We start from the raw sequence: 17,092 nt of genomic DNA on the forward strand, positions 1-17,092 counted from the left end.
ATTTACATAACCACATCAACTTCCGGCCTCCCTTTTCTAAGTTTTACGGAATCGGTAGCAGTAGACAGAGTTTGAAGCGATATTTTAAGAACTAGAGAGGATTTAATGTGATTTGAGTTGAATTTCCCGAAAGTGGAGGCATAGTTAATGTAAGTACTTGAGGGAAACGGTTGTATCCGTTAATTTTAAACACATTGTAGACTAAAAATTGAGGCGAAGTAGCTGAACTGAAAAATTCAAGATGGCGACCGTGACGAACCTTGTTATTATTATAGTATGGGGGATTTTTTATTTATGAAAAGAAAGGTTTAAAACGTCAAGCGCCTGTGGCTTATATTTACATTTTTTAACTCCTTGTCTTGACTGCAAATGTGATTTATATTTCAAAATCCCTGTATTATCCTTCTGGGTAAGTTATAATTAATGGAAGAGCCGTTGCAACAGCTTCTGTTCAATGTGAGCGTAATTTTGATTTTCGCTTATGACGTTGCACTTCCACGGTGTTCAACGTTTGTGACGTCAAAATAAAACGCATACTTTAACCTTTTGACCCTCTGTCCCTGTTATGGTGTTTTGAATGCCGTAGCTTTCCTCACACTTTATAAGTAAAATACAAGTTGAATGTAAATATAGGACCGTGTATCAGACTGCATACCCTTTTTAATTGCTTAAGTATATTATGCAGGGCCCCTTAATGCCAAAGTAAATAGACAAAGCAAAAAGATGTACATATGTCTGTTTACATGCGTAACAACAAGAGCTCTTCATCTTGAACTTGTTCAGGATCTTTCAACTGAAACATTTTTATTAGCATTCAGAAAGTTCATTACCAACAAAGGAATGCCGCACATCATCTACTCAGACAATGAATCAACATTTTTACTTGTCCAGAGAACCATCATGAAGAACAAAGGTTTGAACATTAATTGGAAGTTTATACCTAAAGGTGCACCATGGAATGGAGGCTTTTGGGAACGTCTGATCAGCTAACAAAAACAACTCTGCGGAAAATACTTGGAAAGGCATTAAGGTGTGAGCCAGTCCTTCGTACATGTACCATACTGTGTGAAATAGAGGGCACGATAAGTACCGTCAACTTACTTATGTCTCTTCAGATATTAAGGATCCACAACCATTGACACCCTCTATTCTATTTGATGGACGCCGGGCACTTCCAAAATACTTTTGTGGCCCGGAGGGAAGATCATGATGAGGAAGATAACAAAAGCCAGTTGGTGAAAACTTTTGTCCGAAAACAAAATCTTCCCGATATACATCAACGATGGAAACATAAATATTTATCAAGTCTACGTGAATACCATCGTTGCCTGGGGAACAAAGTTCAGACCTTAAAAGTTGGAGATGTCGTCCAGATTTACTATACTTGTCCAAGAGTAAACTGGAGACTAGGAATAATAACAAAACTTTTGGAAGGCAGGGATCACTATTCTTCTTCTACCATAAAAACTAGTACTGGTCGTACTACGTCAAGACCTGTATCAAAATTACATCCACTTAAACTGTAATTAAGAGATATGTACAGGTACACTTGTGTATAAATTGTATATCCATATATCTGTTATCTTCAAAAACATCGTGCCCTGTGGAGGATGTTATTTATGGCGTGTCAAACGTTGCAATATTCGATCTTTTCCATTTGTATTGTATAATTTTACAGTACAAATGGAAAAGTATACAATACAAATGAAAAATTGTAGAATACAAATGGAAAATTATAGAATACAATGGAAAATTATACAATACAAATACAAATTATACAATACAAATGGAAAAATATACAATACAAATGGAAAATTATACAATACAAATGGAAAATTTTTTTTTTTTTAATATACAAATAAAAATTATACAATACAAATGGAGAGTTATTGAATACAAATAAAAACTTTACAATGCAAATAAAAAAATATAGTATACAAATAAAATTTTTACAATGCAAATGAAAATTATAGAATACAAATGGAAAATTTTACAGTACAAATGGAAAATTATACAATACAAATGGAAAAGATCGAATATTGCAACGTTTGACATAGTAAGGAAAGTTACAGTATTCAAAACGCCATAACACGGAAGGGGGTCAAAAGGTTAAAGTATGCGTTTTATTTTGACGTCACAAACATTGAACGCCGTGGAAGTGCAACGTCATAAGCGAAAATCAAAATTCAAGGTCACAATGAACAGAAGCTGTTGCAATGGCTCTTCCATTTATTGTAACTTACTTAAAGGATAATACAAGGATTTTGAAATATAAATCACATTTGCAGTGAAGGCAAGGAGTTGTAAATATAAATATTGTATCATTATTTTTTGAAAGATATACATGTAGTCTCATACCAGCAACGGTGTGTGCAAACAAATTTTCATAACGCGCTTTAGCGCGTTACTCAATTTGTTTACACACAACGTTGCAGTTATGAGACTTTATTATATAGTCTATAAATAGTCCCTATATAATCTATACAAACGTAAACAGTTCATAATACTACATATTCACTGGATTTGAAGCCGTATTCACCGGAGGGTCAGTGCGCGTGCAGCGGCATTGTGACCTCACAATCAATACCTAAAACAACGTTGAAAACAATGGTTGCAACGGCTGGAGCCAGCTGTATATGCTGTATATCTGAGCAGGAAAACTTTGAGGCAAATTTCTCGTAGGACTTTTTTCCAAACTTTTCGATGTCTTACACAGAGCAAAAGAAAAACACGGAAGTTATGAATTATAATCTGGATATTTTTTTTTATTTAATTTTTCTACGACAGAAGTTCGTTAATGAAAATGGAGTCGTCATGCAGCCTTCAATATCTTATTCATTCAAATCCTGACTATATAATAAAACAATTATGGACTCTTTCGGTGGTGAATATGGTTTGTTATTCACCAGAAAAATATCTAGCTAGCGCGCTTCATGAAATATGCCTACGTGACAAGTCTGTGTGATTTACACACCAATAACTCACACAAAACTTAAAAACATTCCTTAAATATTTACATTTGCTATGTTTTTCTACTAAGCCAACTGTGAAATTGATTTGAATGTCATTTTCGTGTATACTCACGCGTAGAAATATGCAGGGAGAAACTCGCGCTAAAGTGACGTCACAATGAACTACAGAGACGTTAATAAAAAAAATATGACGATATAGGGCAGCGAAGAATTCAAACACTGAGTATAATTTTAGTGCTTTTGAACATGTGAAGGGTAAATATAAGCAATGTTTTTAAGTTTAGTGTGAATTATTGGTGTGTAAATCACACAGACTTGCACGTAGGCATATTTTTCATGAAGCGCGCTTCATGAAATATGCCTACGTGACAAGTCTGTGTGATTTACACACCAATAACTCACACAAAACTTAAAAACATTCCTTAAATGATTCAATTCTTAAGTGTTCATTCCTGGTTATGACGTCATAATCGTGATGACGTCATAATAGTGATGACATCATTGTGTATTTTGTATTGTATATTGTAACCATGTAAATAACCGAGTCAGATTGTACTGTTCAGATGTGTTTTCTATCTCTCATTAAAACTATTACTAAATAATTTAATTTTGTTTGTATTCTAGCCTCTGATTGGTTAATATCCAAAAAGGAACACAAATTATTTCTGTATAACTTGGTTTGGTATTGGGACACACCCCCCTGACAACCAGCTGAATCGTCTGTATCCATGCAATCCTCTCATTTCCAGTCCTCGGGATTCATGGAAAATTCCAGATTTAATAAATGTACCTTTAACTTCAAACAGTAACTCGGATCTTACCACATGTAAACAAAAAACATGGCTGCTAGGACTATGTATCAGTTTTTACCTCCCCTCGCTTCCCATCACTTCCGTTACTAGGGTTGTATTATTGAGCGGCAAATTTGAACTAATAAAAAGCAACGAAATTTTACACCCACAGTTGTTTAATGATTTTAGAATTTAATTATAAGGAATGACTCTAATTCTTGGCCAAATTATTCGAGGATAACCTGGTTTGGGTCAGTTTACGCTGTTTTATAATCCGCTTCGCGGATTATAAAGCGTAAACTGACCCAAACCAGGTTATCCTCGAATAATTTGGCCAAGAATTAGAGTCATTCCTAAAATATTATTTTTACTATATATATACATACATTGCGAGAATATTTCAACAGATATAACATATATCTGTTGATATAACAACTAGACTGAACATATAGAAAGAATTCGTAGTTCGTAAGAGAAGAGATAAGTCCAGTTATCTATACTATACATGTATATACAACACTATTCAGAGACAGTCAATTCATTGTAATTAAATGTCTATCTTATACTTATTATATCTTTTATACTTTTTAGCAAGCATTCTCTAGAAATCAAAACCTTCACATGCAAACCAAATATCTGGGGTAGACTTTACTTTACCGGTCCCCAGAACCGCAAGATCCGCGCGCTCATTGCACTATGACGTAAGATTTACGTCACTCAACTGATAAGGGTTAGTCTTGCACATTTTTTGACTGGTTAGGGTTAGTCTTGCACCCACCTGAGAGATTAGGGTTAGTCCTTGCACAAGTTTTCAACTGAATAGGGTTAGTCTCGCATCCATCCGAGAGATTAGGGTTAGTCCTCGCAAATGGGATAGTCTAGCATCCGCCTAGGAGATTTGGGTTAGTCCTCGCACACCATCCGAGGGATTAGGGTTGGTCTCCTGTTTGTTTGTTTGTTTTTTTTTTTTAGATAAATTTAGAAATTCAGTTGCATATCTGTATTTTTTGCAAGATCTAAATTCAGCTTTCACGACATCTCTTTGGTTTGTTTACATGAAAAAATGGCTAAGTACTAAAGAAACAGCACTAAGCATGCGCCGCACGCGCTTCGTTCACAATTATTTTTCGTCTCCTTTTCACTGAATAAACAATATTAATCTTTTTTTTTTTCAGAAAATTTGGTTAAAAACTTTGTTTAAAAACGAAGTTTTAAACTGAACTTTTAACCGTAGAATTCGATTTTGGGGTCAAAAAGGCTAAAAACCTCATACTTTTAATTTTTTTCGATCGCTCACGCGCTCTCATATATACTGAAGTCGCCTATATTTTAGCGCGTTTTTTGGGGGACCGGTAAAGTAAAGTCGATCCTAAGGTTGTTCTAAAACTGTATACCAGACGACAACATTTCAGTCCCATTATTAATATATGTCAACCGACAATTTGATTTTCAAGCAGAAGATTGCTAAGTGGTAATGAAAATGGAGTGAATTTATTCAAAATCATTCGACTACCATTTTAAAAATACAGTTTTTACATTGTACGTAGTCAAAAGACAGTTTTCCTTTCCGATATATGTTTGAACTTCAAACTCATTTAACATTCTGAAAAATACAAATTTGAGAAAATTTCAGACTTTTGACGGATCAAGTTGTCTGAAAAATAGTGCAGACAAATGAATGGTTGATGAAGAAGAAATTTTTAAAGTTAGTTTTCTTCAAAGCCTTTTGCAAAATTTCTTGGTATAACTACAGTACGTCAGGATTCACCCATTTATCACTCTTCCTCTCAATTCAAGTTTTGTCATTTTTTTTTCCTCAAATGTCCCAGTCTTAATTTATCCAACTTACTGTCGCTCGGACGAGTGATATTGATTCCTGATATCAGCCACTTTCATCAGCTTGATTCCTTTTGATGCCTGAGTTAAAATTACAAGAGTAGGTTTTCCTTTGTTGTTATTTTTATTTGCATGTTCTCCTTTGGTGCAACTAATACTTCCGCTGCCTCTTCCTTCAGTCCAGCTTCCTATAAAAATGGTATATGGACGCATATTGCTTTTTCCCATTTCTATGATACATAGATTATATCGAATAAATATGTGACCTGGACTTTCAATCTCCATTTTATACAACATAAATGTGGACAGTTTTACTGCAATACAATCTTTCATTTAAAGCACACACAAAAATGGTCATAAATGAAATATTTTACTGCAAAACACTCATTTTACCTTCATTCTTCTCTCATATCCCTCCACCTCATCGACCCATTTATAGCTAAACTTGAGAATTTGAAGCTTTGTATCCTAGAAAAAAGAAGTATACTTCATTTGTTCAATATACTCAATTTTCAGTAATTTGCACAATTAACAACACAGTGTGAAATTTGATCGTTTGTTTCTGAAAGACTTTCAAAGTTTTCAAGAACAACTAATGAATAAAAAAAATGCACTTACGATGTCTTTAACCGCTTCCCCTCCAAAATGTAAAACAACATCCATCTAGGCCTACATGTATGTCACCTTCGGACTTTCTACTCAGGTTTTGTTGTAGCGATGATTGTTACGTCACATTGGTCGTTACGTTAAATCTCGTGGTCGTGTAATTATGACGTCAAAATTATTGTGTATCATAATATTTGGTGAGTATACTGGTACTAAGGCATGTTCGGCATGTTTGCAAACATCCTTGATAGCGAAACATGTTGCTGTACTGTAGGTAGTCTTTTTTCTAATCTAAATCCTGAAAATGGTGAGAGAGAGAGAGAGAATCAACGCATGTGCTTTTATTATTTGAATAACTTTTGACTTTGAATAACAACTTTCATTTTTTTTTTTTTTTGTTCTTTAGGCAAAAAACAATATATGCAATATTGTGTTTAGTTTCTCGAATTAAGTTGAACACAGTCGATCAATATTATAGTCACAAAAAGAGAAATTTAAGTTATTTACCTTTTCACCAATTCATTTCTTGTTGAACATGTTAAAAGCCAAGTTTCTAGTAGATGCACAATATGTTACTATTTTTGTATAACAGAAAATTTGAATAAGAGTATTTCAAGTACATTTTGAGTGTTAAATTCTGTTGGCACTTTCATTTCCTGGAAAGAAAAAGAGAGATAACTCTAAGACGCGCTTTTAAAGAAAGAAGCCGCATTTGTTTTGAAATTGATGGTACAAAAAACCTTAAGATAATTATTATTTTCAGTTTTATTATTATTATATTTTTGCTTCTGAAAACGGTTTTCTTGAGGTATCTTGTGCATGTATCATTATGTACATTACCTATGATGATTTAATCGAATATGACACCGATCGAATTGTTTGAATTTGATCCGAGAGCGATTTGTGAACAGGTGAGGGGAATGGAAATTAAGCACAGGAGACTGAGGAGTTCGAAATTAAATTTTATCAATATAGTCAATAGAAATCACTCGATTGACCAAGTCATGAACTATAGCATAACATAGCGAACGCATAGCTCATGGGTTTGTCAATCTAGTGAATTCTTTGACTTTTTTTGATAAAATTGCGAACGTGATGGAAATGTATTTATAAGCTTTGAGACATAGAGCTTATATTAACAACAGTTATTATATATAATGCTTTCATCTTTGGTTCATATGAAGCTTTAATATTAGACTGAATTTAATTTTCTAGGTCTAAGAGACACAGAAATGTCAATTACAACACCCCCCATTTTCCTAGTTTCGTATTGATTTTTCAGTATCGAATCGAGCACCCTCTACTATTGCTGACCCAATAAATAAAATCGGCAGGTCTAAATTATTTTTGAAATGTGCCTTCAAGAAAATTGTACATAAAGTATATTAACATAACTTGTTGATTTAAATGAATTTTTTTTCTAAATCTAAATTTATATTAAGTATGAAAAATTTTGCATTTTATGATAAACTTTTCGTGATATGCTTTAATAAAAATGAAATCAACCATCTCAGAGACTTTATATTCATGGAATATCTTTGCTTGAATGTAATTTATTTTGGTAGTATTTTCACCGTAAAATGACATTTTTCAAACTTTGAAAATTCATGATTCGAGACTAGGAAAACAACATGTGGTTAGTTTGGATCTTATAATTTCATTTAAAAGTCAATTATTGTTCAATTTATTATTTAAACTTGTTACAATTATCCTAGATATTGATAACATACTCAATCTGGATCAGCAACACACTGAAAAGTTTGATTTAGACGCATTTGTTCACACACTTTCGTTTTCTCTGACTTAATGCACTTGCACGTGATCAAATCTGGGTCATTGTTTCAAATTGTAAATATTGTGAAAAATAATCATGCAGATGTTACATAGACACAACACAGAGATAGAATATTCATCCTTTTATTGTATTTACCTAGTAAGAAATTTTGAAACCTGCCACTATGTTTGTCAAGAATAATTAGATTAAAAAATATTCGATACTGGCAAATATTCGTTACTAGTAAAATGACTGTATAATGAACAAGAGCAACCCAAATCAGGGACGTCACTGCCCAAATTGAGATGCCGGTAGTTAAAACATTGCTGCTTTTGAACACTTTAAAGCAGAAGATGTATAATTATTGTTAGGGTAATTGTACACTAATTTATGTGTGAGGTATGGATAAATACAGGACTTGAGATTGTCTATAATAATATGGGGACGTTCAAGGGCCCCATTCTCATTCAAAAAACATACCTTGAATTTGTTAATTTTCCCAATAGTTATTACTCCCAAAAACTGCAGAAAATATTGTTGGATATATAATAACTAAACTTGCTATTCATTTTCCTCGTATTGCAAAACAAAAATTTAGTTCATGACAAAGACCAGAAGGTTGCTATTTTTCCATTCTTTACGGCCCCATTCCCAAAAAGTGGTGTGAGAGCCCTGAAATATGATTAGTACTTGAATTGTGCATAATTATTTCATTATAACCAGAGTTGGCCTCCTTTATGACTGCTTTGTCACAAATCAACTGCTATTACATGTAGTATATCTTTCCAAAATTTTAAAAGAAGTTTGATTGTAAGTGCTCTAAAGGAGACACATTTTGAAAATTGATTTTATGATGCATTGTTTTTAAAACAGTACAAAGCCTGAAAACTATAAAGTCACCAAAGTGTGCTGGAAAAAAAAGGTATATTTAAGGAAAAAGTAGGATGAAAATATGGCAGTCTGATTGAAATCAAACCTTCACTAGCTCTTTTTTATTTTGATTGTCATGTGAAGGTCCTTCATGCGAGAATCAAAATAAAAAAGAGCTAGTGAAGGTTTGATTTTAATCAGACTGAAAATAGAGCTAAATAAAGCTATGTACAATTGTACATGTAGCTAATTCGGGCTACAGTACATGATCATAAGTGATTCATAAATCGTAATTTCATTTTTGCACTATATATTTATTTATTAAAAAAACAATTTTTGTATAAAAACTTGTGAGGTCAATTTTAGTCCAATCTCAACAATTTTTCACCAACATTGTAACTGTATAGAATTGTTAATTTTTTTTTTAGGGTATGTGCTAAGCAAAAGTGATACCTCCATAATTGAAAATAATTTATGAAATCATTATGGAAAAATTTCTAACCTGAAAATACTACAGGTATTATTTCTTTAAAAAAGGTGCCATAAAATTTTGATTTCACATTTGAAATGTGATATAACAATGCATATACAGGAACTCTGAAGAAACTGCATTAAGTTCTGCATTTTATGAAGTTACATCCATAAAAATGAGCTACAAATAACACGTACTGCAATAAATTTTCTCAAAAAGGCATTTTTCAGTGAAAATTATAGTGAAAAAAGCAGAGTTTAAAGTCTCACTTATATAACTTAATAATGGATTGTGACAGACCTAGTTAATGTGGTTATATTAAATGTTTCTATTGTTATATTGTCAGGGTGTAAAAATATGAGATACTGACATCTTGCATATTATGTTGAATGCTGAAAAGCACAAAATTATGCTATGCTCGGTATTTTGTTATTATGGATTGAAATTCAACGCTGAAGTACCTAAAAATGTTGTTCAAAGGTACTAAAAAGTTGATATATTAAAGTGAAATATATACATGTATGCAATTTAATCAGAGTAGATTCTAGACACAACATTTATGTCTGCATGTACATTATCAGGTTTAAGTACTGTATAAGAAAATTATCAAATTTCATTATTATAGTGTGACTTCACCTTTTAACAATCAAGAACCTTAATTCCAGTTTAAAATGGTGAATTGTCTTTCTGTAAGAGTTATCTCTCTTTTGGCATTGTTAAAACATGGCTTTTAAGTTCAGTATCTCCAAGTCTTGTGTGTTGTAAGTGAAAGTCTTTATTACCTGTACCTTCATTGCATTTCCTCTTAATTAATACAAGCATTTGGTCTATTTCGACACACAAAGCTCAGCTGTCTCAAATCTTTTGTCTCAAGCTTTTTTTTTCCCTCTAGCTGCCATGATTTCTTATTTTACTAATGCAATATGTCATTGCCAAGAAGAATGTGTAAATGTTAAATTTTACAAATCTTATATGTAAGTGATATCAACTTTTCAAGCCAGAATTAGATAAATTCAAAGACCTTTTATAAGCTCACCTGAGCCATATGCCTGAAATGAGCTTTTTCTGATCAACTTGTTTGTGCTTGTATGTTTGTCTATCTGTATGTATGAAGGCAGAAACTTTATATTACTTTCAATTTCTTCTATAATTAAATATCCTTTGATATTAAGTTTAAAGGCTATCTAATTTTGTATTAAGTGCCCCCTTCAGACGGGTGATAATTTTTTTAAAAAGGTGCCATCTTAATTTAACAAAATCGAGTTGTATTTTCGATGTTTGTAAATGCATAGATTTATAAAATATGGAATTACTGAATTATTTACACCTGTTGAACAATACTGCAGGTGTCTCTCAAGTTCTCTGGATGAGTGGTATATAGACAGAGCCTTAGCAGGGAAAGGAAAATTTTATACATAACAAGGAGGGTGAACCATTGTGTGGCATAAGAGGAGTTACACAGAGGAAACTTAATTCAGCTCTGTGGGAAATGATATAATATTGTTACAAAAGACCAGCTCACTGTCAGTTCTAACAATGAACCACAACAATATTCTATTGAAGAAATATAAAGAAATCAGATGAATTCTAATGAGAAACTTTCTTTTTGTCAGGTAGACCAAATGGAAAGATGGAATTGAATTATGGTTTAATATTCTCTTCCAAGCTCGCTTTCATTATGAAAGTAATGAAATCAGTTGTTTGTTATTCATCTTTGCTCTGCATTATTTCTTTGGGAAAAAAAGTTTCTGGTTCCATTTGTATTGCACAAGTAGCATCTGTATGTAAATTTCACTTTAGAATTCCTGTTCGTTAAGTAAAAAAAAATTGCAAATGGCATGTTGAAGATCATAAAATTGGATTAATGGAATTTGAATTTGGTAACATTGACTTGAATTTTTGATCAGGTTTCTGAAATGAAAATTTAGCTCACAAGTGTCAAAGACTGAAATGAGTTTTTCTGATACCAATTGATATGTTTTCTTATGCTCTCTAAATGGATGGATTAAATTTGAAGTAAATTTTAAAAATTACACTTTTCCTAATTCCACTGAACCATTTTAAGACAAACTTGTAGAAAGATTTTTTTTTTTTCTTTTGGATATAACCGATTTAATTTCATAAAATGATAGTGCTTAGCATTATATTCCCATGGGAGATATTACCAGAATTTAAATTTTTCACCAAAACCTTGGAGCTACAAAATATAACCACTCTTTTTAATGTGCACATAATATAGTTCCTATAATTCATTGTGATTCAGTGCTGTGATGGGACAATTCTATGGAGCTACAGCTGAGAACAAGAAAATACTGTAAACGTATTACATTTGACTGTGTATTCTTTTTAAATGTAGCGCCTTTGGAGGAAAGCAACTTCCACTTATTCAAGTACAACGCTAAATGTTTTGCAAATATGTACATAAATAAAAACATTAAGAAATGCACTAAATCAAATCTACACTAACTCGTTCAAAGACCAATTTCCGCCAGATATCATACACGCTAAATATAATACATTTACAGTTATCAATTTTGGGAGAAAAAAATCTTTATTTCAAGATTAGCAGTGGACATATCATCTTGACAAATTTAAAAATATGCAAAGTCTGCATAATAAAGTAATGGCCTTCGAACCAAATTAATAAAATATAGATTTGAAGCCCATGTAATTTTCACACTGAAATGTTAGGGAAATCTTCCATGAAATGTCAGGAAAATCTTTTCAGGATCAGCAAGAGAGTATCATTTTCCATGCTAGAATATTGATAGAATATTCTTTTAAGACCAGCTAAAGTGTGAATATACATGTAATCACTTTTGCATATTGATATTTAAGGAATACATTTGTCTTTTGTAGTATATCAATCAAGTCAGTAAAATGATCACCTGAAGGGACTTGGACAAAGTGTTGGAAGATAAAAAGATTGGTTTCACAGAAGTGTAGTTACACAGGTGAGCAGAGTTTCCCATGAACATTTTGGATGTGTTTTTAAAAAGAAAGAAATATATATTTTGTCCATGTAGCTGAGACCTTTATTAAAATACATGAGATAATTTTGTTTAACTTGATGCAATAATCTACTGTTGCACTCTAACATCTGCTAAACAGTATTTTTATCTCAGCTTGCAAGGTCTGCAGATTGATATCATATATTCTTATTGTTTGCATCATTGCATTTGAATTAGTAAAAGTCTGTATGATAATGAAAAATTCTATGATATTATACATTATTTACCACATTTAAATTCTAGTATTTTTGAAATTTGAAGAAATAGCTTGTTAACATTTAATCTGTGTCTGAAATGAAAATGGTATCCACTCCTGACAATCGCCTAAAATTTTAACTTATGGTGTTGGGGTTTCCAGTTTTATTAACTTTTCATATTAGAAATTCTATGAAGATCAAATAAGCTTTTGTTCAAACTGAGCAGTCCAAGCTGAATTGCAGAATAATTAAGACACAAGGTTGTCTCTGTAGGTGAGATATTTAAGTTGTAGGTGCAACCTGCTCTAGAAACCATTACATTTGATGTCTATAGGTAATACATGCATAAGTTAAACAAACAAGAGATCAATTTCTCAATTGTATATTTTTTTCCGCCTTATACTAACAAGCCATAGTCACATATAATTCCAGTTAATATTACAGCAGGAGAGAGGGGGGAGACTGTATTTGTCATTTATATTTTATTACTATGATTACATTAAACTAGAAATCTACGAACTACAATAGGATTGCACTGATAAATTTCGACATAAATAACAAGAAACACTGTTATTAGACCAATTTCTTGCAAAATGGTCTGATTTTTTTATCAGTTGTGCTAAGACTCTAGGGCTTAATGTTGAAGCATAAACAGTGAACATTGTGTAACGCTGGGGGCCATGATAGCATTGTTGTTCTGTACGATGATATCCTGGGTAGGTTGTACATAGCCGATTATATGAATAAGTGATTGACAGTATAATTCCTTCGTGGAGGAGGCAACTTCACAGCGTCACAATGCTGGTACTTTAAATTGATGGGACAAGAAAAACTTTGATTCCCCATACTGACAAAGGTTAAAATAAATATAAGGACCAAAAGACGAATCAAGATATTGAAGTTATATATCTTCGATTATGTAACAGCTCTTTTTCAGGTTTGAGAATTTCGTTGTTGGTATTCCTAAAATTAAATGCCAATCTGAGAGATATTTGGGATCAAGAGGGAGAGAAATACGAGAATATCAAGTAGAGATATCAGAAACCATTGCCAATATTTCAGACTTTTATTTCTTCTGCAATTGTGTAACATGTTATAAGGTATTAGATTTATAAGGAAATAAAATACTTGAATTAATGATCTTCAAAGGTGGTAGAGAGATGTTTTAATTATAATATGAAAATGTTATACTTTTATTGGTGTTATGGAGGTTAGTACATTGATGATTTAGCTTCCCAAAGAATGTAATATTTATCAAAAAAGGTGAATATCATACTTAGAGGGTTGTAAAATGATTATATTGACCAAGTAAAGCCAGATAATCGTTATCCTCTTGCAACAAAGTTGCAGGGGATATAGTAATTAGTGCTTGAGGTATCCGATCCATATTAGCCTCAGATTCGATGGAACTGAATGCATAACAGATATGTATGGGCTGAATATTCAGTATATTTAGATATAATTTTTATGTTTTAGTATCAGTATGTAAGAGCGGGACGTTCCCTAATTTATGACCTTGGCCTGTCCTTGAAGAATTATGCCCCTTTGATTTTACTCAATTAAAAATCAATTGTAAAAAATCTATCTGGTGAAAAAATAGTTTTCAATCATTTTTCTATTTCTAATGATCAAATACATCTTTCCACCACAGCATTTATTGATATTCTTAGTATTCATTTTTTATTTTCAAAAATTAACTCCTTTCCATAGACTTTAATGCAATCTTCAATGATTAATTATTACTGCTTAGGTAATATAATTTTCAAAAATTTCTCTTCATAAATCCTTTTTCACTCTAAAATGCTTTGTAATAATATCAGTGTATTTTATACATGTTTGATATTTCAGGTTAGAAAATAAAGTCTTAATATGGATCGGATACCTCAAGTGTGTGTAAGGGGGGGGGGGGGGGGGGTACAGTGCATGTGTGCAGAAGTCATACAAGTAATTATATATATAGGGATCGATTTGCTCTTTTGTGAGAGGATGCTCTGCTTTGTGGTGTCCTTGTTTTATTATATGATACAATGATTAAATAGTACCATTTTGTTTTTCAAACCTCACCGTCTTTATTGGTTATTAAATCTGCTAAAGTCTTAGCTGAATCCAGGAGACAAAATGAAACATAATCAGTCTTATCAGTTCTCTATCTTTTTTGGCTACATGAAGAAAACTTCAGATGTTATATTTACTTCGAAAGTCAGTTTCAGGTGAATACATACAATTTTTTATGATTTCTGGAATGCTGATCGAATTTCAGCCAATCAGAGAGCTATGAATCATTAATCATATACCAAATATACCTTTATTACTTAGATGCTGAAAAATACAAATTGTTAACTCGGTAAGCTTCGCTAGATCATGCTACTGAGGTTGATAAAACTATAGGTATAGATGTATAATTGTAACTCTCTATCTATTTTCAGATAATGAGAAAATTTGGGCTTTTCTAATAAAGGAAGTTTAATTCTTGCTAATCTTATCGCTATCAGAAGACAAAGATCATTGTTAGAGACAATGATGAGGAGGTATCATGCAAGGTGATCCACTTTGTCCTTCTTCTTTGTTTGTTTTTGATAAGCTATCTGTGCACTAATAAATAGTAAATAGTTTCAGTTCCAATGTCTTCAAATTTTAATTTTGCTCATTGAGTATTTTCTCATTTCAGAAATAATGGCTTTTATTCTATATATATTTTGTGATATTTTTTGTGAATTTTAATGTGTAGAATTAATAGCTGCACATAAATATTTGATTTTGTTTGTAGTTTTGTTTTTTACATTACGTCCTGGTTTGAAGAACCTACCAGAACTTGACAGTTTAGTGCAAGAACAAGAGGTAATTGTGAAATTGCAGCTAAAATGTAACTTAATATTTTCATTACATTCAATTCCCCTTCCATTCCATGAAAACCTAGCTAGGAAAAATTTTTCACATTAGCTAATGACTGGAATTCTGATAAGAGAGGTTAATAAAGTGTATGAACTAGGATACATGTACCAAAATTTTCTGAAAGAAATTAACTTTGATTTTAACTTCCTGAATAAAGTGTGGGTATTGTAATTCAACAAGACTTAAAATAAAGACCTGTAGAGATTGATTTTAGTGTTGTATATACAGTTGAACTTCGATATCTCGAACACGGATATCTCGAATACCATGGATATGTCGAAGTGATTTGGAAGTCCTAACCACCAATTTCTTAAGTATTTTACCCTCGATATCTCGAACCATCAGATATCTCGAAGTTTTTTCTCGGTCCGATCGAGTTCAAGAAAACGAGGTTTGACTGTATATATATTTTTGGACTGGTTTAGCATTTTGGAAGAAGATTTATTATTAAGATATTAATACATGTAATTGATCCCAAATCATGTTGGTTGAGTGTTTGTTTTTGTTTTGAGGTTTAAATTTTGCTGTTGTCTCGATCTTTCCTCTTTTTTTTTTTTTTATTTTAATCCTCTAATAGGCAGACCTAAAACCCATAAACAAAACAGAGGAAAAACGATAAATGATGAAAAAATGTAGTTGTGCATTTTTGGATCAGTGTGAACAATATTAGATAATATGCTAGTTACAGATAAAAAATGGACTTGTAATACGTGATTTTAATCTTTATTGCAACATGTACTAGTCCTTGTCATTTTTATCCATTGTGCTTGATTGTAGGGTTACATGTACAAGGATGCTCTGCCTAATTTGTTGACTTATGCAGTCAAATGACATGTACCCACATGCATTTCTTTTGACATTCAGGCTTGTTCATTGTAGAGAACACAATATGCACAGGGGGAGGTTGATAAATTGTTTACATACATGTATTACTTATCAAAGTAATTGATAAAATGTGACTTGATCAACAAAAATTATGAATTAAACTGTGTTATGTAATTATTTACTTTCTGATTAGTGTGTGGTTTTCCAGCAGTGAAACATGTTGATGTTTAAAATAAGAAAATGGTAGTACATGTATTAATTTCACCAGGCTTATTTACTGATCCTTAAATATGAAACTAAAAGCAGGATAAATTCTACTATAAATTGGATATTTAGAAAAAATTATACTGCAGATGGAATTGTAAATTATATATATAGATATGAATATAGACAAAATAATTTATTAATTTTGGTATGATTAAATATAAATCTATTTATCAGAGCTCAAGAAATGATCTGTTAAATTCTGAACTTTTTATTAGCCTCTGGTCAGGAATTTAAAGACATATTGGGTGAAATCATCCTACATTGAATGAGAATTTTTTTTGTGTGTGCCCCCTTAATCAGACAATTTCTTCAATTTTAGGTAGAAAACATGAATTAATAAATGTACAAGTTAGAATTTTGTTTATATTAATAAACAAGTTAGAATTTTGTTTATATTAACAAGCATTCTGAGAGTATTGCATTAGCAATACTAGTCCCCTACCGGCAAGTGTAATCTGGTTCCCGTTAAGAATTGAAAATGCCATAATTCCGTCAAAAATCAATGAAGCGGGACGAAACGCAAACTTCCTCTGTAACTCATCAAGATACACTCACATACCAAAAATCAGCTCAATATCT

The 17,092-nt window shown here is 31.9% G+C and overlaps 1 long non-coding RNA gene across 1 annotated transcript; it reads right to left on the reverse strand.

Moving 5' to 3' along the window:
- Positions 1–5,260: 5,260 nt before the first annotated feature.
- Positions 5,261–6,277, reverse strand: LOC133175912 (uncharacterized). The gene is made up of 3 exons (XR_009719348.1): positions 6,218–6,277; positions 5,993–6,067; positions 5,261–5,787 (listed from the first exon to the last, which is right to left on the reverse strand). It is a non-coding gene; the product is annotated as an uncharacterized LOC133175912 (long non-coding RNA).
- Positions 6,278–17,092: the final 10,815 nt, after the last annotated feature.

The sequence above is a fragment of the Saccostrea echinata genome, unplaced genomic scaffold, assembly GCF_033153115.1.
Source record: "Saccostrea echinata isolate AGI-Se365-2 ecotype Australia unplaced genomic scaffold, CSIRO_AGI_Sech_v1 ptg000064l, whole genome shotgun sequence".
Lineage (NCBI taxonomy): Eukaryota > Metazoa > Mollusca > Bivalvia > Ostreida > Ostreidae > Saccostrea > Saccostrea echinata.